This window comes from Panthera onca, chromosome X, assembly GCF_046562875.1.
Source record: "Panthera onca isolate mPanOnc1 chromosome X, mPanOnc1 haplotype 2, whole genome shotgun sequence".
In the NCBI taxonomy this organism is placed as follows: Eukaryota; Metazoa; Chordata; class Mammalia; order Carnivora; family Felidae; genus Panthera; species Panthera onca.
The window spans coordinates 34,296,221-34,321,164 of NC_138357.1; the positions used below are offsets into that span (position 1 = coordinate 34,296,221).

Genomic DNA, 24,944 nt, shown 5'->3' on the forward strand with positions numbered 1-24,944 from the left:
CGTCCACGTTCCCCCCTCCTCCCCACCACCTCCTCGCCCCCCGCCCCGCACCCCCCAACTCCGGCCAACAGGCACCGAGGGCCGAAGGCAGCCTGTGTCCCCTTCTCCTCACACAAGTCAACTTCAGCACGGCTCTTTGGGCGCGGGGTGGGGGTGGGGGTGGAGTTTGGGGGTGGGGATCGAGAAGCTGTGCCCCCTCACCTCCTCTTTGGCCAAACCCCAGGGACACGGTGTTGACATCCTGGAGATCTCCTTGTTCCCCCGCCCCTTGCCCGAGTCCCGGCGGGTGTCCTTTGGGCCCCGGGTCCAGCAGGTGCACCCGCAGACGTTGGGTCCACGGAACCTCAGAGCGCCCTGCGTGCGCTCTCGGGTGCCTACCCAGAGGACGCGAACCGGGTCACGCTGGCCCCGAGGCCGAGGAGCAGGGCTGCGCTGGGCTTCGCTGGGCTACCGTTGATACCCAGTGGGGAAAGGTGGGCCTCGATGGGGCGACTGTGGTGGATGAGGTCCTTGTGGGCGGAGCGGTCCCGGGCGCACACGCACCCCCTCCCCCTCGGTCAGGGTTCCCGAGATGGGCGCCGTGGGGGCCCGTGCCGGGGCCTCTGTTTGGTGACCTGACAGCAAACACCCGGGTTCGGGGGCACCTGGGTGAGCCTCCCTTGGTGCGGCCCCGTCCCCGAGGATCGATCGGGGCGGCTCGCGTCTCTTGAGACCGGACCCTTCCTTCCCCGTGCGGGTCGTTCCTCCCTCCCCGTCTCTCTCTGCGTGTCTCTGTCTCTTTCGTGGCCTTGCGTGGCTCCTGCTTGCGCTTTGAGGGTCCTCGGGACCTTTGTTTGTGGTCAGAACGAAATCCCTCGGGAGGGTGGCAGCCGGTGGAGAATGGAGATGCTGGGTTTCCAGCCAGACTGGAGGGGCAACTAACTGTCCGGGAGCCTGCTTGGATGTCCCGGCAGCCCAGAGTGCCCGGAATGACCCTTTTGGACTTGATGCCGGCCAAGGGTTCGTGTGCGGGCGCCAGGAGAGAATGTGCGGGCACAGGCCGCCTCGGGAGGGGCCGTGGACGTTCGTGGCCTTTTCGGACCGCTAGCCTCTGTAGCTGGGGAAAGGTAGCTATGTCGAAAAGTTGGCCAAGTGTTGTGAGAGTCGACGAGGCTGTGCTTGCTGGAGCCTCAGAAAGGGAGGTGCTCCTGTGCAGTTACTGATATGTGGGCATGGCCATGTTGGAAGTAGGGTTGACAAGGCCTGCCCTTTTGTTTTTTTGTTCGTTTGTTTTTTTTTATCAGTGAGGTAAGTGAGGGGATCTGGGGAAGGGCTCTTGGACATTTGTAGTGCAGTACTGTCATCAGCCTGATCCCACTGGTGTTTTCATTATTCCTTGTTGGCTGTTTCTGCAGGAGCGATTGGATTTCAAATTGCGTTCTCAGATTGGACATAAATTTGGACTTCTTGCCTCCCCTCATCTGCCTGAAGGTAGGTAGTTTTTCCTGGGCTCCCCCTGAGGTTTTAGACCTTAGTATCAGACTGAGGAGAAGCTTTATTGCCCTGTGAGTCAAGCCCAGAAATTCAAGGATTGAGACCCTTGTTTCTTCTACTTCTAGAAGGCAGTACTAGAATGGCTGAAGTAATGGGAATGGAGGAAGGACTTTTGGCCTGGGGCATTCCCCTTTTCTCTCCGTGTTTTTGGCACATTCCCCTTTCCATGGGAGTAAGAGCATGAAAGGCCTGGGCGTATAGACCTCTCTGGAATCCTCACTCTTGGATATGCTACAGCCATTTTAAAGGTTGTCATGGGCACTCGCAGCACGGCTCCCTTTTGGGCAGCATGGAAGCAGGACCTGTAAAACCATTAGATACTTAGATGCATTTGCACATGTGGATGTTTCCCATTCTTGAACTTCCTCTTCTATGCGTCTAGAGGTTTAGTTTGGCATAGTCATGTAGTTGGCTGGTTACCTATGTTGCGGCTCCTTTCTGATCTCCAGATTCACTTTTTGGGCCCCTGTCTATTTTTGAACCTTGAGGGCTCCATGAGAATAGAAGTATATGTTTTGGGTCCTACAGTCTTCTTGTAGGGTTGTCAGACCTTTCGATTTTCTTATTGGTTTCCATTGTTCATCACAGACCTTTGTGTCTGCCTGCTTGAATCCTCTTGGTCAGACTGGCCTTCCAGTGACTTCTTATAATTTCTGTTGTGATAGTGCCCTGCTCCCCATTTTTTGGTGGTGGCCAGAATACTGTGCTTACACTCAACATGTTTCTTGATGCCTTAGAAAACCCTAGACAGGCAATGAACTATCCACAAATGTATTCTTGACGGTCACTGTGGTGTCTCAGTGGAGCGTCATTGCGTATTTTTTTTTGTTTGTTTCATGAAGGCAGTCTACGTGAATACTACAGAGGTCAGGTCCTATGTGGTGGAGCACCAGACAAACATTCTGGCAAACATTCACCAGCCCAAAGTCACCATGATGGTGACTTCTTGTGTTAGCCAGAATGGACCCAGGTGGCATTTGTTGTTGTTGTTGTTGTTTTTGTTTGTTTGTTTTCCTTGTTAGCTAAGGGTAGAGTGAGAGCAGTTTGCATGGAAGAATAGTCTGGCATTTCTGGTGCCATACTGCTACCGATAATAAATAGAGAGTTAGAGCTCACAGTCACGTTGCTCCTGAGGAGGAGTGACAAGAGTGAAGTGTAGGCCACGGAAGTCCCCAGGATGTCAAATGCCCCACTAGGCCCTGGGGAAAGTGAAGCCCAAGATCAGGTGAGGCCTTCCTTGGAAGCTCCAGAGACAGGCAGAAGCAAAATCACAGAGCATGGCTTCTTGGTTGGCCTTTTATGAGAAGCCAAGCTTCAAAACCTTGAAGCAGCCATGTCTGTGCCAGTCTAGAGCAATTCTCTCTGAAGGAGTCCTGGCCAGGATTTTGGGGGCATTTGGCCACATTTACCTTACCCTTAGTGCATAAGCAACTTTGGCCTGTGTGGGCCCAGTGCTTTGGAAGCCTCTAGTGGCACCTGAGGGTGAAGCCAAAGACTAGCGAGAGCTCTAGTGTCAGGCTTCCATCGCAGCTAGAGATAGGCCAAGTGATGAACCTCTGTTGAACTCAGGAGTAGAGGTGGAGCCCGACTTCACAGTACCAAAGAGGCCTGACACAGAGTAAGAGTCCCATGAGCCCAGGAGAGAACTGCCTTCACCAGGGCAAAGGAGTCAGGCTTGATGGAGATCTTCTGACCCTAAAATGGAATCAGCAGCTGAGGTGCCATCACCTGGGGTCTCCAAGGATTCTGGCACAGGACTGTCTCCAGAGCTCCTGGAGCCACCTCCCCAAGAGCAGAGGACAGGAGAGGAACAGAGTAATGAGGACACCCTTGGCCATTCATTTGCATTCCTTAGCTTTCTTAGCCACCTTCCCCAAGAAGCACTGTGACTCCCATCCGGAATGAGAAGGAATGGCCCTGGCGTCCATTCAAGCCTGGCTGTCCAGGTCTCAACCCCATGCTCCCCTATGCAGCTGAGGAATCAAAAGGTCTGAAGACATTGCCTAAAAACTCAGAGCTGTTGGGTTGAGGGAACCCAACCCTCCTCTTCCCTAGATGTGCCACAGATTAAGCATGTCTGCCAAAGACAGGATCGAGACATATACTCCCAGGCACACAGCCTTTTCCTCTAGACCCTGACTGTCCTTACATATAGCACACTTCTGGAAGAACATCTGGGGTGGCTCTTGCCCTTTGCCTAGCTCTTACCTGTTGGCTGTCAGTAGGGGAGCAAGTCACCAGGCTCTACTTTTCTCTGCACACACACCCTCTGTTTTCACCCTTTTTGGAAAAATTCACCCTTTTTGGAAACCTGCTCCTTGACTTTCATTTCATACCTGTGAGCCACCTGAAAGAGGCTAGCTGCCCTATGTGGGCTGACCCTTCTGGGGTCAACTTTCTTTGCCACGCCTTGGGTCCAGGTCCCGACTTATGATCTGATTGGTCCCCAATTTGAAGTGGTTTTGGGGTGACTGGCTGGCTCAGTAGAACATGTGACTCTTGATCTCGAGGTCATCAGTTCGAGCCCCACACTGGACATGGAGATTATTTTAAAAACAAAACCAATAAAATATAACATTTGAGGCACCTGATTGGCTCAGTCGGTAGAGCATGCAACTTTTGATCTGGGGGTTGTAAGTTCAAGCTTCACGTTGGGCGTACTTAAACAAACCAACAAAACAGAAAAATAAAATGGTCTTAGAGTGCTCCTCTGGCCAGGGCCAATGTCTGCACCCATAGAACATGGACCCTGTGTGGGAAATCTCAGGCGTCTCCTCATAGAAGAGGGCCCAGGTCACACACCCCTACACTGAGAGAGCGAGCCCAGGGTGTTTCTGTGCTGCAACATTTCTGACAAGTACTACAGGAAACAGACCTGCATTCACCCAGTCAGGAGAATGATGTACTGAACTTTGTCCTATCTTCTCCTGTTCCATCCCATTATATCCTGAGTGGGTATCCACACCCTGTGTCATATGTGAGAAGTTAGGCCTTCTTGGATACTGTGGGGCATGGCACCCAGCCTCTTTTACATGGGAGACAAAATACAAAAGACATAACTCCTGCTCCAACCTGCAACTTGAGTTGCTCTTCCTTATCTGGGTCTAGTACCAGATAATCAAGAAATTCTCCATCCTGGGGCGCCTGGGTGGCGCAGTCGGTTAAGCGTCCGACTTCAGCCAGGTCACGATCTCGCGCTCCGTGAGTTCGAGCCCCACGTCAGGCTCTGGGCTGATGGCTCAGAGCCTGGAGCCTGTTTCCGGTTCTGTGTCTCCCTCTCTCTCTGACCCTCCCCCGTTCATGCTCTGTCTCTCTCTGTCCCAAAAATAAATAAAAAACGTTGAAAAAAATTAAAAAAAAAAAAAAAAAAAAAAAGAAATTCTCCATCCTGCCTACAAAATGCTGCCCCTGAGAGGGTGGCCACTCCCTACCCTTTCCCCTGTTTATGTGGTTTTTGAGCCTAGAGCTTCTGGTCCAGGGTTCCCCATGTCCCTGAGACCCCAGGGAACACACTGGCCTTGCTTGCTTCTGCATTAAAGGCAAGGATTGACTGGCCAGACATCCTGGAGTGGGAGGCTTAGTAATTTGTTTTGTTAACATGGTGGCTCTCGAGGCCACGCCCCCTCAGCCTGGGAAGACGAGAGGCCTGAGGTAGGCAGCCTGGTACACTGGGGCTCCTTGTTGGGTGAGCCCAGTTCCATCCACCCTGTGTCACTTCTCCAGTGATTCTGGAAGTGCACCCATTCACTTTGTCCAGCCCAGAATCTTGTGGGTGTCTCAAACCCACCCTTCCTCCCCTCACAGGCCTTCCTGAGAAGCACAGACAGGTGCTGCAGACTCTGCTGAAAAAGATTCCACTTGATGGCACTCTTGTTCCAGAAATGCCTTCCCTGGTTGCTCTGGGGCCTTCCCTCCCCCACTTAGTGTGTCAAAAAGGGCTCAAGGAGGCTCAAGAGTTATCTAACCCCAAGTCGGGTTGGCTGTACTGGGGTGTTGGGAGGTACTACTGTCTCTTTTTTGGGGGTTTCTTGGTGGTGGTAGGAATACACCTCTAATGACATCCACAGGAATATGTGCATGTGTAGATCCAGTTCCACATCTCTCTAGGAGTTTTATGTGCACATTTCTTGGGAGCAAGGACCGATTTTTCTCTGTACACTTGTGCGTTGATGTCCAAATGGGCAAATATAGGTGGAATTCTCACTTTCCAAGGACACTGATTTGTAGCAGTAGGTGTCACGATGACCTGGATGTCCCCCATTCTCCTTGAGGTATTGCCTCTCTCCTGTGCTCAGCCAGGTACTACATCTAGCTTAAGTGCTTGGGAGCAGGCCCTAGAGGGAATAGGCCATTGTGGCAGCAAGAGGAACTGACAAGGTCAAGTTCAGGTTAGAAGACAGAGAAGTGGATTACCTAGGCTCACTCGAGGAGTCTCAGGCAGTCATTCTTCCATCGTGTCCCAGGATGATTGTGGGTGGGTGCAGGGTGTTGGGGTCCATGGGACAGGCATAGAGCCCAGTGACTCCATCCACATAGTCAGATGACCTGGGTGAGGGCCATTTTTCAGGGAATCCTTCTGGGAAGCTATCCTTGGTAGTGGGTATTCTACCCTCAATATCCATGTTCATTCACCATTCATTCATAAATACATATAAATACATAAATGTGTGTTTGTGTGTGTATATACCTATACATCTGACCCTTGAGAACGTGGGTTTGAACTGCATTGATCCTGAATTGCAGGACTCTACTTAAATATGCAGATTGTTTTAAATGAGTATGGTACAGTATTGTAAATGTGTTTTCCTTACGATTTTCTTTTTTAAATTTATTGTTATTTTTAAATTGTTAATTCTAATATAATTAGCTTATAGCATTATATTAGTTGTAGGTGTGTAATATAGTGATTGAATAATTCTGTAGATTATTTAGTGCTCATCAAGATGAGTGTACTCTTAATCCCCCACCACCTATTTTACCCATCCCCCCGCCCACTTCCCATCTGGTAACCATAGTTAAGAGTCAGTTTTTTGGTTTCTGTTTTTTTCTTTGTTTTCTTTTGTTTTTTAAATTTCACATATAAGTGAAATCGTATTGTCTTTCTCTTACCTGTTTCAGTTAGCATTATACTTCTAGATCCATCCGTGTTGTTGGAAATGGCAAGATTTCGTTTTTTTATGACTGAATACTATTCCACTGTGTGTGTGTGTGTGTGTGTGTGTGTGTGTCCCACATTTTCATTATCCCAATGGACGCTTAAGCTGCTTCCATAATTTGGCTGTTATAAATAATGCTGCAGTAAACATAGGGGTGCACATATATTTTTGATTAAATACCCAGCAGTGGAATTACTAGATTATATGCTAATTCTATTTTTAAAATTTGGGGGAACTTCCATACTGTTTTCCACAGTGGCTACACCTGGTTCCATTTCCACGAACAGTGCATGAGGGTTCCTTTTCCTCCACAACCTCATCAACACGTATTATTGCCTGTGTTTTTGATTTTAGCTGTTCTGACAGATGAGAGGTGATATCTCGTTGTGGGTTTGATTTGTATTTTCCTGTTGATGAGTCACATTGAGCATCTTTTCATATATCTGTTGGACATCTATATGTCTTCTTTGGAGAAACCTCTGTTCAGGTTTTCTGGCCGTCTTTATTTTTTATGTTTTTAAAAAAATATTTAGTTATTTTGGGGAGAGTGCAAGTGGGAAGGGGACAGAGGATCCCAAGCGGGCTCTGTGCTGACAGGCTTGACAGCAGCAAGCCCAGTGTGGGGCCTGAACTCATGAACCGTGAGATCATGACCCAAGCCAAAGTTGGACAGTCAACCAATTGAGCCACCCAAGTGCCCCTATTTTTTATGTTTTATATAATTTATTGTCACGTTAGCTAGCATACAATATAAGAGTATACAGTGTACTCTTGGCTTCGGGAGTAGATTCCCCTGTGATTCATCACTTACATAAAACGTCCAGTGCTCACCCCAACAGGTGTCCTCCTCAGTGCCCATCACCCATTTTCCTTGATCCCCCAATCTCCCACTCCCATCAACCCTCAGTTTTTTCTCTGTATTTAAGAGTCTCTTATGGTTTGCCTCTCTCTCTGTAACTGTTTTTTTCCTTCCCTTCCCCCAAGGTCTTCTGTTCCGTTTCTCAAATTCCACATACAAGTGAAAACATAGGATACCTGTCTTTCTCTGACTGACTTATTTCACGTAGCATAATACCCTCCAGTTCCATCCATGTTTTTGCAAATGGCAAGATTTCATTCTTTTTCGTTGCCGAGTAGTATTCCATTGTATATATGTATATACCACATCTTCTTTATCCATTCATCAGTTGATGGACATTTGGGCTCTTTCCATAATTTGGCTATTGTTGAAAGCACTGTTATAAACATTAGGGTGCATGTGCCCCTATGAATCAGCACTCCTGTATCCTTTGGATAAATTCGTAGTAGTGCTATTGCTGGGTCGCAGGGTAATTCTACTTTTAATTTTTTGAGGAACCTCCACACAGTTTTCCACAGTGACTGCACCAGTTTGCATTCTACCAACAGTACAGGAGGGTTCCTTTTCTCCACATCCTTGCCAACATCTGTTGTTTCCTGAGTTGTTCATTTTAGCCACTCTGACTGGTGTGAGGTGGTATCTCAGTGTGGTTTTGATTTGTATTTCCCTGATAAGGAGCATTGTTGAACATCTTTTCATGTATCTGTTGGCCATCTGGATGGCTTCTTTGGGAAAGTGTCTGTTCATGTCTTCTGCCTATTTCTTCAATGGATTATTTGTTTTTTAGGTGTTGAGTTTGGTAAGTTCTTTATAGATTTTGGATACTAACCCTTTTTCCGATATGTCATTTGCAAATATCTTCTCCCATTCCATTGGTTGCCTTTTAGTCTTGTTGATTGTTTCCTTTTCTGGGCAGAAGCTTTTTATCTTGATGAGGTCCCAGTAGTTCATTTTTGCTTTTATTTCCCTTGCCTTCGGAGATGTGTCAAGTAAGAAGTTACTGCAGCTTAGGTCAAAGAGGTTGTTGCCTGTTTTCTCCTCTAGGATTTTGATGGGTTCCTGTCTCACATTTAGGTCTTTCACCCATTTTGAGTTTATTATTGTGTTTGGTGTAAGAAAGTGGTCCAGTTTCATTCTTTTGCATGTTGCTGTCCAGTGTTCCCAGCACCATTTGCTAAAGAGACTTTTTTCCATTGGATACTCTTTCCTGCTTTGTCAAAGATTAGTTGGCCAGGGCACCTGGGTGGCTCAGTCGGGTTAAGCATCCGACTTCTGCTCAGGTCATGATCCCATGGCTCATGAGTTTGAGCCCCGTGTCAGGCCCTGTGCTGACAGCTCAGAGTCTGGAGCCTGCTTCAGATTCTGTGTCTCCCTCTCTCTCTACTCCTCCCCCACTAGTGTTCTGTCTCCCCCCTGCCTCAAAAATAAACATTTAAAAAAAAAAGATTAGTTGGCCATACATTTGTGAGTCCAATTCTGGGTTCTCTATTATATTCCTTTAGTCTGTGTATCTGTTTTTATGCCAATACTGTCTTGATGGATAGCTTTGTAGTACAGGCTAAAGTCCGAGATTGTGATGCCTCCACCTTTGGTTTTCTTTTTCAACATTACTTTGGCTACTTGGGGTCTTTTGTGGTTCTATACAAATTTTAGAATTCTTTGTTGTAGCTCTGAAAAGAATTCTGATAGTATTTTGATTGGAATTGCGTTGAATGTGTAAATTGCTTTGGGTAGTGTTGACATTTTAACAATATTCATAGGATCCACAGCATGGAATGTTTTTCCATTTCTTTGTGTCTTCTTCAATTTCTTTCATAAGTTTTCTATGGTTTCATTGTACAGATCTTTTACCTCTTTGGTTAGGTTTATTCGTAGTTATTTTGCAGTTGTAAATGGGATCGATTCCTTGAATTCTCTTTCTGTTGCTTCATGATTGGTGTATAGAAATGCAGCTGATTTCTGTACATTGATTTTATGTGCTGTGACTTTGCTGAATTCATGTATATCAGTTCTAGCAGTTTTTTGGTGGAGTTTTGGGTTTTCCATGTAGAGTATCATGTCATCTGCGAAAAGTAAAAGTTTGGCTGCTTCTTTGCCCATTTGGATGCCTTTTATTTCATTTTGTTGTCTGATTGCTGAGGCTAGGACTTCCAACACTATGTTAAATAACAGTGGTGAGAGTGGACATCCGTGTTGTCTTTGTGATCTCAGGGAAAAGCTCTCAGTTTTTCCCCATCGAGGAGGATGTTAGCTGTGGCCCTTTCACGTATGGCTTTTATGATGTTAAGGTATGTTCCTTCTATCCCGACTTTCTTGAGGTCTTCTGGCCATTTTTAAATTGGGTTATTTGAGGTTTTTGTGTTGTGTAAGTTTTTTACATATTTAAATACTAACCCTTCATTGGATGTGTCATTTGCAAATCTCTTCTTCCATTCAGTAGGTTGTCTTTTAGTGTTGTCGATTGTTTACTGTGCTGTGCAGAAGCTTTTTATTTTTATATAGTCCCAATAGTTTAATTTTGCTTTTGTTTCCTTTGCCTCCAGAGACATAGCTAAAAATATGTTGCTACCGTGGATGTCAGAGACATTTCTGGTTTCACATCTCACATTTAGGTTGTTAATCCATTTTTACTTTATTTTTGTGTACGGTATAAGACAGTGGTCCAGTTTCATTCATTTGTACCTGGCTGTCCAGTTTTCCTAACACCATTTTTTGAAGGGAATGTCTTTTTCTCATTGCATGTTCTTGCCTCTTTTTGTCGAAAATCAATTGACCGTACAGTGGTTTATTTCTGGGCTCTATTCTGTTCTAGTGATCTATGTGTCTGTTTTTATGTCAGTACCATACTTGTTTGATCACTACAGCTTTGTAGTATATCTTGAAATCTGGGATTTTGATACTTCCAGTTTTGTTCATTTTTTTTTTCTTTTTTTCAAGATTGCTTTGGCTATTTGGGGTCTTTTGTGGTTCCATACAAATTTTAGGATTATTTGTTTCTAGTTTTGTGAAAAATATTGTTGGTGTTTTGATAGGGGTTGCATTAAATATGTAGATTGCTTTGGGTAGTATCAACATTTTGACAATATTTGTTCTCCCATGAGCATGGGATATCGTTGCATTTGTGTCAATCTCTTATGATTGTCTTAAAACATTTCTTCTAAAAAAATTTTTTTCTGTTATAAGTAACACATGTACAAAATACGTGGTAATTCATTGTTTATGTAATAGGAGAGATTTCTGGTCAACATTGGTTCTTAATAGTTAGGTTTTTGAGGAAGTGAAAAGTCCTTTTTGGGTTTTCAACTCCAGTAGTGGGTGGCTGGGTCTGCACCCCTAACCCTGGAGTTATTCAAAGGTGAACTGTATATAAAAATCTCCTCCTTCTGTACTTCACCCTCTAATCGCTTTGCCACTGCAGAAGGAAATGTCTCCCCGTCGAACCAGAAGTTCTTACCGTTGAATGATGACCACTCCGATTTGTCTCTCTGCCTTCCAGATTCCTCCCCACAGTGGGAACCACATGTAATATTGGTCATGTGTGGTTTTGGAGTTGAATGCAAATGAAATCCAGCAGACCCATGTGGCATTTTACATTTCCCCTGCTCTCCCGTAAAGCTCCTGTAGTAATAATACTTTTTTTTTTTTTCCAAGTAGGCTTCAAGCTCAGCGTAGAGCCCAATGCTAGGTTCAAACTCACAACACTGAGATAAAAACCTGAGCTGAGATCAATTGTCAGATACTTAACTTGACTGAGCCACCTAGGCACTCCAATCTTTTGCATTTGGCTGTTCTCAGAGCCCATAAATTCCCTGGCTTTGACACATCTCTGCAGAGTAAATGTGTTCTGTTTCATCTTCTCTATTTGTTTCTGGCAAATACCCAGTGTAGGGTTCCCTGGTTTCTTCCTGGGGGTACAGGCCTAGGTTATTTCACTTATCCCTTCTCTTTGGACACTAGTCTCTCTTTCTTCTTCTCTCTCTCTCTTTTTTTTTTTTTTAACTTTTAAATGTTTATTCATTTTTTAAACAATTTTTTATGTTTATTTTTAAGGGGAAGGAAGGTACAGAGAGAGGGAGACACAGAATTCGAAGCAGGCTCCAGGCTCTGAGATGTCAGCACAGAGCCCGATGCGGGGCTCAAACTCTCGAGCGGTGAGATCATGACCTGAGCAGAGGTAAGACACTTAACCAATTGAGCCATCCAGGCACCCCGGATGTTTATTCATTTTTGAGAGTAAGAGACAGAATGCAAGTGGGGAAAGGGCAGAAAGGGAGACACAGAATCCAAAGCAAGCTCCAGGCTCTGAACTGTCAGCACAGAGCACAATGCGGGTCTCGAAGCCACAAAGTTGCACACTTAACTGACTGAGCCACCCGGGCACCCCTTCCTCTCCTCTTTTCTATTCAACTTGGGATTTTGACATCTGTGGTAGAAGGCCCCGCTGCCCTCCAGTCTTCCATGTGGCCCTCTGTCTACGCCTGAACTGGAGTCTATCACTGGAGAAGAACTGGGTCCTCAGGCTCTGTATATCATCTGTCTCAGTGTAGGTGGTTCACCTCTCTCGACTCCACCGCCAGTACCAGTAGATAGCCACAGACCTTTGTGTCTGCCTGCTGAGGTCCTGCATTCAGAGTTACCTCTCAGTGACTAGGAAGGATGTCCAGGAAGTGCAGGCCCTGCTGGACACAGGTAGGGAATGGCTCTGCCTCTGCGCCCATGCTCAGTGTGTTTCCCAAAGTCTAAGGCAATCATGGAGTGCTAAAGTAACAGCCAGGGGTACTTTCAGGTCCTCTGCTAGGGTGCCTAGTAGAGGCGCAGTCATTGCTTTTGGGGCATAAAGATAGGCTAAGAGGTTGCTAGAGAGACCAGGCTCTGCAGGTTGGAGCACTAGACTCTGAGGTGTGGTTCCAATCCCATGTGGTCAAGATGTTTAACTACTGTAAGCCGGGCTAGACAGAGATTGGTGTTTTTTCTTCAGGAAAGGGTGGAGGGGTGGGGGGCAGGTTGACATTCCTGGTGCAGTACTGCCATCAAGAGGAAATACTTTGGGGCACCTGGATGGCTCAGTTAGTCAAGTGACTCCTGATCTCAGTTCAGGTCTTGATCTCAGGATCCTGAGTTCAAGCTCTGCATTGGGCTCCATGCTGGGTGTGGAGCCTACTTAAAGGAAAAGAAAAAAAAAAAGAGGGATCACTTTGCAGATTCCACGAACCTTGCACCATCACTTCCTGCAGAAGAGTGACAAGGAAGTGAATTGTACAAGAAGGGAAAGTGTCCCTGAGAGATCAAGAGATTCACTGGTCATGGGGTGAGCATGGCACAGGGCTGAATGGGGCCACGGAAGCTCCAGAGATAGGCGCACCAATTCAAGGATTATGGTCTGAGAGTCTAGTGGGTCTAGCACAGGAAGCCAAAGTTTGGGACTCTGATGGCCACCATGTCTGAGCAGGACTAGAGGAATTTACTATAAAGGAGCCTAGGCCAGGAGGCTGTGGGCATTTGGCCACGTGTCCCAACCTCTCCTAGAGAGATCAGGTTTGTTCTGCTTGGGCCCGGGGTCCTAGAAGCCTTCTTGGGCATGATGAAGCACAACCAAAGACCACCACTGGAGTCCTGCTGCCATTGGCAGCCATAGAGACTGGTTGAATGACATTCATCTGACCAGCTCAGAAATAGGATGTGGAACCTGGCTATCTGTGCCCGGGTGGGAGAGGGGAGCAGTGATGAGGCCCAGTGAGAGCGCAGAGTCCAGAAGAGAACTGCCTTCACTCGGACGACGGAGTCAGGGTTGAAGGAGACCTTCTCCAGAGCCTAAAATGCAACCAGCAGCTGCGGGGCCATTCCCGGGGTCCCAAAGGACTCTGGCACAGGCCTGTCTCCAGGGCTTCTGAACCTACCTCACCAGCAGCAGACAGGAACAGAGCTGAGTAGAACAATGCAGATACCCTGGCCGTTCATTTGCATATTTCGGCTTTCTTGACCACTTTCCCCAAGAGGCCCTGAGGCTGACTTCTGCAATGAGAAGGAATGGCCCTGGCTTCCGTTCAAGCCTGGTGCTGCAGATCTCAGCCCCGTTCTTACCCCACAGCTGGGAATCTAGAGGTCTGAAGTCACTGCCTAAAACTCAGAGCTTGGGAGCTGAGGGAACCCAACCCTTCTCTCCCCAGATTGGTCACAGATCAAGGTTATCTCCCAAGGACAGTATCAAGGCACATACTCCCAGGCACACAGCCTTTTCTTCCAGACCCTGACTATCCCACTTCTGGAAGTACCCCTGGAGTGGCTCATGCCCTTTGCCTAGCTCTTACCTGCAGGGTGTCAGTAGGGGAGCAGGTCTCCAGGCTCAGCTTCTCCCTCCTCACACACCCCTCTTGGAAGCGCGCTGAAACCCACTCCCTTCCCCTTAATTTCATACTCATGAGTTGCCTGAAAGTTTGTCAGGCTGCCCTCTGTGGGCTCACCCTTTGTGGTCACCTGTCTTTGTCAAGCCCAAGGTCAAGGTCCTGACTTATGTCATCTGATTAGTCCCCAGTTTAAGATGGTCTCGGCCTACCCTCTGGCCAGGGCCAATGGCTGCACTCACAGAGATTTCCCAAGGAAGAGGACCCAGGTCATACACCCCTACACTGGGAGGGTGGCCAAGGAATTAGCATGTTTCTGGGCTGGAGTGTTCCCGACAAGTAGTGAGGAAAGCTGACCTGTATCCCTTCAGTCTGGAAGATGTTCATCTCCACATACTGGTCCCTGTCCCATCTTCTCCTGTCCTATCCCGAGTGGGTCATCACACCCTCTGTCTTATGGGACATGTAGGGCTTTTTAGGGTAACCTGGGACCTGGCATACAGGCTCTTTTAAGCAGGAGCCAAAGTACAAAACCTAGAACTCTAGCTCTAACCTGCAGTGCACCTGTATTGCTCTTCCTGGTCTGGGTCTAATACCAAATAATCTGGAGGTTCTCCATCCTGCCTGCAGAATGCTGCCCCTGAGAGGGTGGCCACCACCTCCTCTTTTCCCCTGTTTCTGTGGTGGCAGGGCTTGGAGCGTCTGGTTCTGGGTTCCTGGTGGCCCTGAGGCCCCAGGGACCCCACTGACCAAACTTGCCTCTGCACTGAGGGTAAGGATCCACAGGCCAGCTGCTCTGGAGTTGGAGCTTCAGCCTCTTGTTTTGTAACATGGAGGCTGCCGAGGCCACGCCCCCCCAGCCTGGGGAGGCCTGAGTCCTGGCAGCCCAGCGCTGCTGGTTGGCAGAGCCCTGCTCCATCCACCCTGTGTTGCTTCCCCACCAATTCTGGAGGTGCGCGCCATCGCTTTGTTCCGCCTATAATCTTGCGGGTGTCCCCAAACCCACCCTTCCTCCCCTCACAGGCCTTCCTCAGAACACAGACGGGCGCTGCAGGCTTTGCTCAAAGAGGTTCCTTTTGACGGCACTGTTTCTTGCTCCGGAAATGCCAGCCATGCTTTTGGGGCCTTTGTGGATGAAAAAAGGCTAATGAAGGCCTAAGAGCCTTCTGATCCCCCAAGTGGGGTTGGCTATACTGGGGTGTTGGTAGAGGTGGTATCTCTTCCTTTTGGGCTTCTTGTTGGCAGTAGGAATATACTCACAATAACATCCAGAGGAATATGTGCATGTGTAGATCCAATTCCACATCTCTCTAGGAGTTTTAAGTGCACATTTCCTGGGCATGGGGATCCTGTTTTTTTCGGTATACTTGTGGATGGACGTCCAAATAGGTCTATTTGGGCAGAATCTTTGTTTACAGATACTGATTCATAGCAATAGGTGGCACGAGTTCTTGATGTCCCTTTTCTACTTGAGGTGCTGCCTGTCTTCTGTGCTCCTCCAGCTTAAGGGCTCAGAGCAGGCCATGATGGCAGCAGGAAGAAATGACAGGATCCAGGTCTGGTTAAAAGAAGGGAAGTGGGGGGTGGCACCTGGGTGGCTCAGTCGGTTAAGTGTCTGAGTTCGGCTCAGGTCACTGATCTCATGGTTCGTTGGTTCAAGCCCCAGAACGGGCTCTGTGCTGACAGCTCAGAGCCTGGAGCCTCCTTTGGATTCTGTGTCTCCCTCTCTGCCCATCCCCTGCACGCACGCTTTCATATGCTCACTTGCTCTCTTTCTCTCAAAAATAAAAAAATTAAAAGAGAGGTGGATTGCCCAGGCTCACCTCCAGGAGCCTCAGGCAGTCACCCTGCCATTGTGTGTCCCGGGATGATTGTGGGTGGGTGCTCGGTGTTCGGGTCCACGGGACAGGTGGAGAGCCCAGTGGCTCCAACACATAGTCAGATGACCTGGGTGAAGGCCGTTGTTCAGTAGCCCCTTCTGGGAAGCCATCCGTCGGAGTGTGTCTGTATTCCACCTGCAAAATCTATATTCATTCACCATTCATTCGTTTGTAAATACATACACACAGAAGCGTGTGTGTGTTAGATGTACAGTTGACCCTTGAAGAACATGGGTTTGAACCACATTGATCTGAATTGCATAAGGCACTTAAATATGCACATATTTTTTTTCCAATATATGAAATTTATTGTCAAATTGGTTTCCATACAACACCCAGTGCTCATCCCAAAAGGTGCCCTCCTCAATACCCACCCCCCACCCTCCCCTCCCTCCCACCCCCCATCAACCCTCAGTTTGTTCTCAGTTTTTAACAGTCTCTTATGCTTTGGCTCTCTCCCACTCTAACCTCTTTTTTTTTTTTTTTTTCCTTCCCCTCCCCCATGGGTTTCTGTTAAGTTTCTCAGGATCCACATAAGAGTGAAACCATATGTTATCTGTCTTTCTCTGTATGGCTTATTTCACTTAACATCACACTCTCCAGTTCCATCAACGTTGCTACAAAAGGCCATATTTCATTCTTTCTCATTGCCACGTAGTATTCCATTGTGTATATAAACCACAATTTCTTTATCCATTCATCAGTTGATGGACATTTAGGCTCTTTCCATCATTTGGCTATTGTTGAGAGTGCTGCTATAAACATTGGGGTACAAGTGCCCCTATGCATCAGTACTCCTGTATCCCTTGGGTAAATTCCCAGCAGTGCTATTGCTGGGTCATAGGGTAGGTCTATTTTTAATTTTCTGAGGAACCTCCACACTGCTTTCCAGAGCGGCTGCACCAATTTGCATTCCCACCAACAGAATATGCACATATTTTTAAATAAATGGAATACAGTGCTGTAAATGTATTTTCCTTATGCTTTTCTTAAAACATTTTTCTCTAGCTTTCTTATAAGAATGTAGAAGTGACACAGATAACTACAAAATACGTGTTAATTGTTTACGTAATCGGAAAGGCTTCTGGTCAGCAGTTGTTACTAGTAGTTAAGTTTCTGGGGGGAGTGAAAAGTTGTATGTGGATTTTCAACTGGGCAGGGGGGCTTGTCGGCTTCCAACCCACACGTTATTCAGTGGTCAACTGGATTTAAAATTTCCCTTCTGTACTTTTCCCTGTAACTGCCTTGGAGATGCCAGTGGGGAAAGAAATTTCTCCAAATCAAAGCAAAAATCCTTACCCTTGTGTGATGGCTACTCCCAAATTGTCTCTCTGACTTTCATCTTTCTCCCCACAGTGGGGACCATATGTAATTTTTTCATGAATTGTTTAGGGGTTCAATGAAAGTGAAAGCCAACAGACACAGAGGGCATTCTCCATTTTCTCTGCTCTGACCCCATGAGGCTCTGTAGTAATAACACTCTCTTGCGTTTGACTGCCTCACAGCCCATAAGTCCCCTGGCCTCCACACACCTGTACAAAATAAATGTCTTGTTACACTTGATCTTTTTTATATTTCTTTTGTAACAATAGCCAGTGTCAGGTGCTGTGGGTTCTTCCTGGGTCCAGAGGCCTAGGTTATTCCAGTTGCCCTTTCTCTGTGGAACTAGGTTCTCTTTTCTTTCTTTCTTCTCTTCTCTCTTCAACCTGGCGCTTGGGCATCTGTAGTACGGTGTTAGTCTGCCCTCCCATCTGACCTGTGTGTGTCACCGTCCACTCCAGAACCTGGGGGCCATCACTGGAGAAGAGCTAGGTCCTGAGGCCTCATCCATTGTCTCTCTTGGTGGGGCGATTTGTCTTTCTCTTGACTCCACTGCCAGTGAGTGGGCTCTGCCGCAGCCCTTAGTGTTTGGCTGCCAGGTGTCTCCCATTTAGGCTGCTCTCTCAGTGATCGGGGAAGGTTCTGGAAGTGTGTGCTCTGCTGGGCGCTGGCTGTGTGTCTCTTCCTTACCGCGATTGTGTTTCTGGATGTTTGAGACAAATGTGGAGTGCTAAAGAAATAGCCATGGATACCTTGAGGTCTGCTGCTAGGGTACCTAGGTGGGGAATCCTTGGTTTTTTGTCATGAAGGTAGGCCAAGAGGATGCTAGAGAGAGGAGGCCATGCAGAATGGGGCGCCAGACTTTGAGGCTTATATTCCCTTTACCCCAAAGTGGCCAAGATGGCGAGCCACATTGTGTTAGCCAGGCTATACACGTTGCCCTTTTTTTTTTTTTTTTCTGTTAGCAAAGGGTGGAGGGAGGAGGCCTGGGTTGGAGGGGCAGGTTCGCTTTTCTGGTACAATACCGCCATCAGGAGGAAATGCCTTGTAATCTCGCAAACTCTGTACCGTCACTTCCTGGGAAAGAGTGACAAAGGAGTGAAGTGTGGGAGAAGGACAGTGACCCCAGGAGGTGAAGAGGTCCACTAGGCACTGGAGTGAGCGCGGCGCAAAGCTGAGTCGGGCCGTGGAAGCATCAGAGACAGGGACAGGATCTTGGTCTCGGAGCCTGGAGGTCTAACACAGGGAGCCAAGGTCTGGGACCCTGGTGGCTGCCATGTCTGGACGGGACTAGAAGCGTTGGCTCCAAAGGAGCCCAGGCCAGGGGGCTCTGGTCATTTGGCCACGTGCCCCTTCCCTTAGGAGAGAGAGCACATTTGGACTGGGTAGGCCCAGAGCCCTGGAAGCCTCTCTGGGCATGGTGAAGCCCAGCCAAAGACCACAGCCGGAGACCCGCTGCCATTAGTGGCCATGGAAAAGGGTGAATGATGTTTCCCTGACCAGCTCAGAAATGAGATGTAAAGCCCGGCTCCCAGTGCCAAGGGGCCTGAGGCCCAACAAGAACACACAAGCCGAGTCTAGAAGAGGAATGGCCCTCACCACAACAAAGGAATCCAGTTGAGGGATACTTTCTGAGCCTAAAATGGAATCACTTAGCTCTACTGCCTTCTGCTGGGGGCTCCATGCATTCTGCTGGGCCTGCCTCCCCACGTGCAGAATTGAGCAGAGCAGTGCCCACACCCAGGCCGTTCATTTGCATACTTCCGGCTTTCCCAAAAGCTTGAGATTCACTATAGCCAAGAGAAGGAATGGCCCTGGATTCCATTCAAGCCTGGCTTCGCAGGTGTCAGCCCCATGCTCCACCCCACAACCCCCCAGCCCCCCACCCCACCCCCCTGCAGCTGGAGAATCAACAAGAGGTGTGAAAACACTGACTGCAACTCAGGGCTGTTGGGCTGAGGGAACCCAACGCTTCTCTCCCCCAAGTTGATCACAGATCAAGCATATCAGCCAAGGACAGGACATACTCCCAGGCACACAGCCTTTTCTTCCAGACCCTGACTGTCCCTATAGCCCACTTCTGGAAGAACCTTTGGGGTGGTTCGTGCCCTTTGCCTGCCTCTTACCTGTTGGGTGTCAGCAGGGAGCAAGTCTCCAGGTTGAGCTTCTCCCTCTTCACACACCTCTTGCTTTCATCTTCCCTGTAAGGGTGCTGAAACCAGCTCCCTGCTCTGCATTTCATGCTTGTGAGTCACCTTGAATTTTGCCATGTAACTTTATGTGGGTTGAACCTTTTGTGCTCAACCTTTTCTCATCGCCTCGGGTCCAGGTCCTGACATGTATGGTCTGATTTGTCCCTAATTTAAAGTGGCCTCTGTCTGCCCAGGCCGATGGCTGTACCACAGAACATATACCCCATGTGGAAAATCCCAGGTGTCCCCACAAAGATGAGGAGCCATTTCATATACCCATACACTAGGAGGTTGCCGTGGCACAGGGCGTTCCCGGGCCACAAAGTTCCTGAGGCATGCGAGGAAAGTACACCTGGATTCTCTCACTCTGGGGGATGACGTCCACCTCAAGGTACTGATCCTGGTCATGTCTGTTTCTGTTCCCTCCCATCCTTAGTGGATATCCACACCCTCTGTCATATGGGACAAATTTGGGTTGTCTAGGATACTGTGAAGCCTGAGAGACAGATTTTGTTTTTGTGGGAACCAAAGGTAAACAATCCTAGCTCTAATTTGCGGTACACCACATTGCTCTTCCTTGTCTGGGTCTAGTATTATGTAATCAGGAGATTCTTTATTCTGTCTGCAAAACGCTGCCCTGACAAGATGGCTGTCCTCTCCTTTTTTTCTTCTTTCTGTGGCATCTTGGACTAGACACTCCAGTCCTGGGTTTCTTGTTGCCCTGAGACCCTAGAAGCCCCACTGGCCAAACTTGCTTTGGACTGAAGGTGCCGATCCACAGGCCAGATGACCTGGAGTAGGAGCTTTAGCTCCTTGGTTCTTAACATGGCGGCTGCCGAGGCCACCTGCCCCCACAGCCTGGCCAAGCTAGCATTCTTTCAGCTGGAGCTGGGCTCTATCCATCCTCTGCGGTTTCCTCACTGATAATGGAGGTTGCCGGGCTGCTGGGTCTTCTCCATTATGTTTTGGGTGTTCCAGTCCCACCCTTCCTCCCATCATAGGGCTTCCTCAGGGGATCCACAGATAGCATCTGCAGGCCTTGCTCAAAAAGCTTTCACTAGAGGTGCCTGGGTGGCTCAGTCGGTTAAGCGTCCGACTGCGGCTCAGGTCATGATGCCACAGTTTGTGGGTTCGAGCCCCGCATCGGGCTCTGTGCTGACAGCTCATTGCCTGGAGCCTGCTTTGGATTCTGTGTCTCCCTCTCTCTCTCTCTCAAAAATAAATAAATGTTAAAAAATTTTTAAAAAGCTTCCACTTGATGGCACTGTTGCTCCTGAAATGTCAACGCAGGTTTGCAAAGGGCAGCCTCTCAGCCTTTTGAGAATCACGAAAGGCCCAAGGAGGCTTAAAAGTCATCCAGGCGCTTCAAGTGGGGTTGGCTCTACTGGGCTGTTGGGGCACGTCATGGTTCTTCCTTTTGGGTTTCTTGCTGGCAGTGGGAATATACATATAGACATCCAAGGAATACATGCATCTGTGGACCCATCACCACATCTCTGTTTGAAGTCTGCATTTCCTGGTAACAGGGACCCTGTTTTCTCTGCATTCTTGTGGATGGAAATCCATATGGGTCTTCGGGGGCAGAATCCTAGTTTTCCAAGGACATTGATTTGTAGCAGTAGGTGTCACGATGACCTGGATGTCCCCCATTCTCCTTGAGGTATTGCCTCCCTCCTGTGCTCAGCCAGGTACTACATCTAGCGTAAGAGCTCGGGAGCAGGCTCTAGAGGGAGTAGGCCACTGTGGTAGCAAGAAGAACTGATAGGGTCACGTTAAGTTTAGGAGACAGGGAAGCGGACTGCCCAGCTCACCTCCAGGAGTCTCAGGCAGTCACTCTGCCATTGTGCCCCATGATGCTTTTGGGTAGGTGGGGGGTGGTGAGTCCACGGGACAGTGGCCCGGTGTCTCCATCTATACAGTTACGACCTTGGTGAGGGTCATTTGTTCAGCAGCCTTTTCTGAGAGGCTCTTTTTTTTTAAGTCTATTTATTGAGAGACAGTGAGTGGGGGAGGGGAAGAGAGAGAGGGGGGCAGACAGAGAATCCCAAGCAGGTCCCACCCTGTCAGTGCGGAGCCAGACGCGGGGCTCAAACCCACAAAACTGCAACATCATGACCTGAGCTGAAACCAAGATTCCGACACTTAACTGACTGAGCCACTCAGGTGCTCCTGAATTTTTCACGTTAAAGAAATGAGTTGTATATATTGCAGTGAAAGCAGCACTCAGAGGGAATTATAATTATATAAACGTAGTTTTTTTAATTTTTAAAAAATGTTTATTTTTGAGAGAGGGAGAGCACGTACACAAGCAGGGGAGGGGCAGAGAGAGAGGGGAGACAGGATCCTAAGCAGGCTCCGGCTCCCTGCTGAAAGCAGAGAACCCTATGTGGGGCTCGAACTCAGGAGCCATGAGATCATGGTCTGAGCCAAAGTCGGATCCTTAACTGACCGAGCCACCCAGGCACCCCTAAACATGTAGTTTAAAAGAGAGGAGACCTTAAATCAACAACCTAACCTTTCACTTAGAAGTCAGAAAAAGATCAGCAAACTACTACAAAGCAAGCAGAAAGAAGAAAATAATTAAGGCAGGGATAAATGAAATGCAGAATAGAAGATAATGAAGAAAACTTAAAGTTCTGTATCTTTAGCTACACTGAATGGAGAAAATAGAAATCACTGAAGTTAAAAATGTGAGGACGGGGCGGACATTATGGCCTATATTACAGAAATTAGATGGGTGATTGGACTGTATTATGAACAACTGTACCCAACAGTTAAACAGGTGAAATTACTAGAAATACACGTTACCAAATTGACTCAAGAGGATATAGATGATCTTAACAGACCTGTAGCTATTAAATATTTTGAATAAGTAGTCAAAGTCTCCTGTCAAATACAATTCCAGGACAAGATGTTTTTACCAGTAAATTTGACCACTTAAAGACAATTAACACTAATCCTCAAATCTTCTAATAAATTTGGAATGCATCTGTATTAGTTAGGGTTCTCCAGAGAAATGGAGCCATATATAGAAGAGGAGAGGTTTATTTTATAAAATTGGCTTATGTGATAGTAGAGGTTGAGAAGTATGAAATCTGCATGGTAGGCTGGCATGCTTGAGATGCCTGAAAAAGTTCATGTTGCAGATGGAGTGTCACAGCAGTGTAGGGGTAGAATTCCCTCTTCTTTGCGGGACTTCCATCGTTTTTCTCATATGGCTTTCAACTGATTGGATGAAACCCACCTGTATTGTAGATAGTAATGTGCTTTAATTACTGAAACGTCAGTCTCATCTAAAAATACTTGCACTTCAACATGTACATTTTTTTTTACTCTTTATTTATTTTTGAGAGAGAGACAGAGTGTGAGCAGGGGTGGAGCAGAGAGAGAGGGAGACACAGAATCCGAAGCAGGCTCCAGGCCCCAGGCCCCGAGCTGTCAGCACAGAGCCCAGCCGACGCGGGGCTCAAACTCACAAATCGTGAGATCATGACCTGAGCCGAAGTTGGACGCTCAACTGACTGTGCCACCCAGGTGCCCCGCACTTCAACATTTAGACTTAGATATTCAACAGATATCTAGGTGCCATGGCTTAGCCATGTTGACACATAAGATGAACTGTCATAACATCCTAGGTCATTGTTTGGGACCAGCATTACCCCGATACCAAAGCCAGGCAAAAATAACACAAGTAAAGTACAGACTAATATCTTGTATGAGTGTACACATAAAAATCCTCAAGAAAATACTGGCAGACAATCCAAGCGTATTTAAAGATCATACACCAGGATTTACTCCGGGAATGTAAGAAAATTAATCAATGTAAGGTACACATAAATAGAATGGAGGTGAAAAACCACATGGTCATCTCAAACGATGCAGAATAACCACTTGACAAAATACCCATTTATAACATTCAATAAAATAGGAACTTCCTCATGTGAAAAGCCCACAGCCAGTATCATACTCAGTAGCGAAAGACCGGAATCTTTCCCATGAGAAACAGGTTGCCTGTTATTGCCACTTCAAGATTTTGCTAGAAGTTTTAGCTATAGAAAAATTAGGCCAGAAAGTGAAATAAAAGCCACTCAAATCGGCAAGTCTTTCTGCACATGACATGATTTCCAATACGTGGAGTATCCCAAAGAATACACACGCACACATATGCAGGCACGCACACGGGTTGTTAAATGGATTTGGCAAAGTGGCAGAAGACGAATATGCAACAGTGCGGAGCCCGCTTTGGATCCTCTGTCCCCCCCCCCCCCCCAGCCGTCTCTGTCCCTCCCCCATTCACACAGGCTCTTTCTCTCTCTCTCAAAATAAATAAAGTTAAAGATTACGAAATACACACGGAGTGCAGGTTTATACATTTATTTGTACTTCCATTTCACAATTCAGAGCGGGTGGTGTGATTATGGATCACCGATCCCCCAACGAAGGCAATGGATACCATTTAGTAGAGGCGAAGGACTTGGAGGAGCAATTCCTGCAGGTAAAGGTGGTGCAGGTAGAGCTGGTGGTGGGGATGCCCCTCTTGCCTGTAGATGCGGTGGAGGTCCTGGGATTCACGAGCAACCTCCAAGTCCATGTTCCTACGATATAAATAAGCCACTCTTCCAATACTTGTCATAGAATATGCAGCCCAGAGTGCATAGTAATAGACACTTAAGACTCACATACATTATAAGACATATAGATTATATACCACTTATTAATTTATCAGCATTCAGTGATATAACACTATATGCAAAGGACTTGTATAGATATCTGATGAGCATTTTCTTTTTATTTTTGAGAGACAGAGCACAAGTGGGGGAGGGGCAGAGAGAGAATGAGACCCAGAGTCCGAAGCAGGCTCCAGTTTCCAGGCTGTCAGCACAGAGCCCGTCACAGGGCTCGGACTCCCAAACCGTGAGATCATGACCTGAGTGAAAGTTGGACACTTAACCGACTGAACCACCCAGGCGCCCTGAATTTTTTTTTTAGTTTTTAAATATTTATTTGGGAGAGAGTGAGCAAGCACGAGTGGGGGAGGGGCAGAGCCTTTGGAGGACAGAGGATCCAAAGCAGGCTCCCTGCCAACAGTAGAGAGCCAGACACGAGGCTCGAACTCACAAACCATGAGATCGTGATCTGAGCCAAAGTCAGGCGCTTAACTGACTGAGCCACCCCAGGCGCCCCATGGTGATCATTTTAAACTACATAATGACTGCTTCTTTAGAGAGAGAAGGCGAGCAAGTAGGGGAAGGGCAGAGAGGTATAAAATCCCAGGCAGGCTCCGCAGTGTCAGTATAGAGCCTGACGTGGGGCTCGATCACACAACTGAGATCACGGCCTGGGCTGAAATCAAGAGTCCAGACAATTAACCAACTGAGCCACCCAGGCACCGCCATAGTGACTACTGCTAATACTCTCATACTAGGAGAGTTGGCCTCCTCATCAAAGGCCTTGTGAAATAGTATTCCAAAATAATGAGAACCTAGATTTCGTGATAAACATACGCAAAGGAGAATTAGTCTATCTGGTATGGGCTGTTAGACTAGTTGGTTCAAGTATGGACAATACAAGGTCATGGGTTGATCCCTAAGGGAGCACCAAGAGTCCGTCTTACAACATTGATGACTGAGCTATTTTCTAATACCAATAACTAATGATAAGTA

At 47.5% G+C, this 24,944-nt stretch overlaps 2 long non-coding RNA genes across 2 annotated transcripts in view; one reads left to right on the top strand and one right to left on the bottom strand.

Moving 5' to 3' along the window:
• The window catches only part of LOC145714651 (uncharacterized), a 147,245-nt gene that overhangs the window by 117,290 nt on the left and 5,011 nt on the right, over positions 1 to 24,944 (top strand). Inside the window, exon 3 of the long non-coding RNA XR_014136919.1 lies at positions 1,395 to 1,470. This is a non-coding gene — a long non-coding RNA (uncharacterized LOC145714651). The remainder of the gene's footprint in view (positions 1 to 1,394; positions 1,471 to 24,944) is intronic.
• Positions 23,640 to 24,944, bottom strand: part of LOC145714650 (uncharacterized) — a 47,206-nt gene continuing 45,901 nt past the window's right edge. Inside the window, exon 3 of the long non-coding RNA XR_014136918.1 lies at positions 23,640 to 23,876. This is a non-coding gene — a long non-coding RNA (uncharacterized LOC145714650). The remainder of the gene's footprint in view (positions 23,877 to 24,944) is intronic.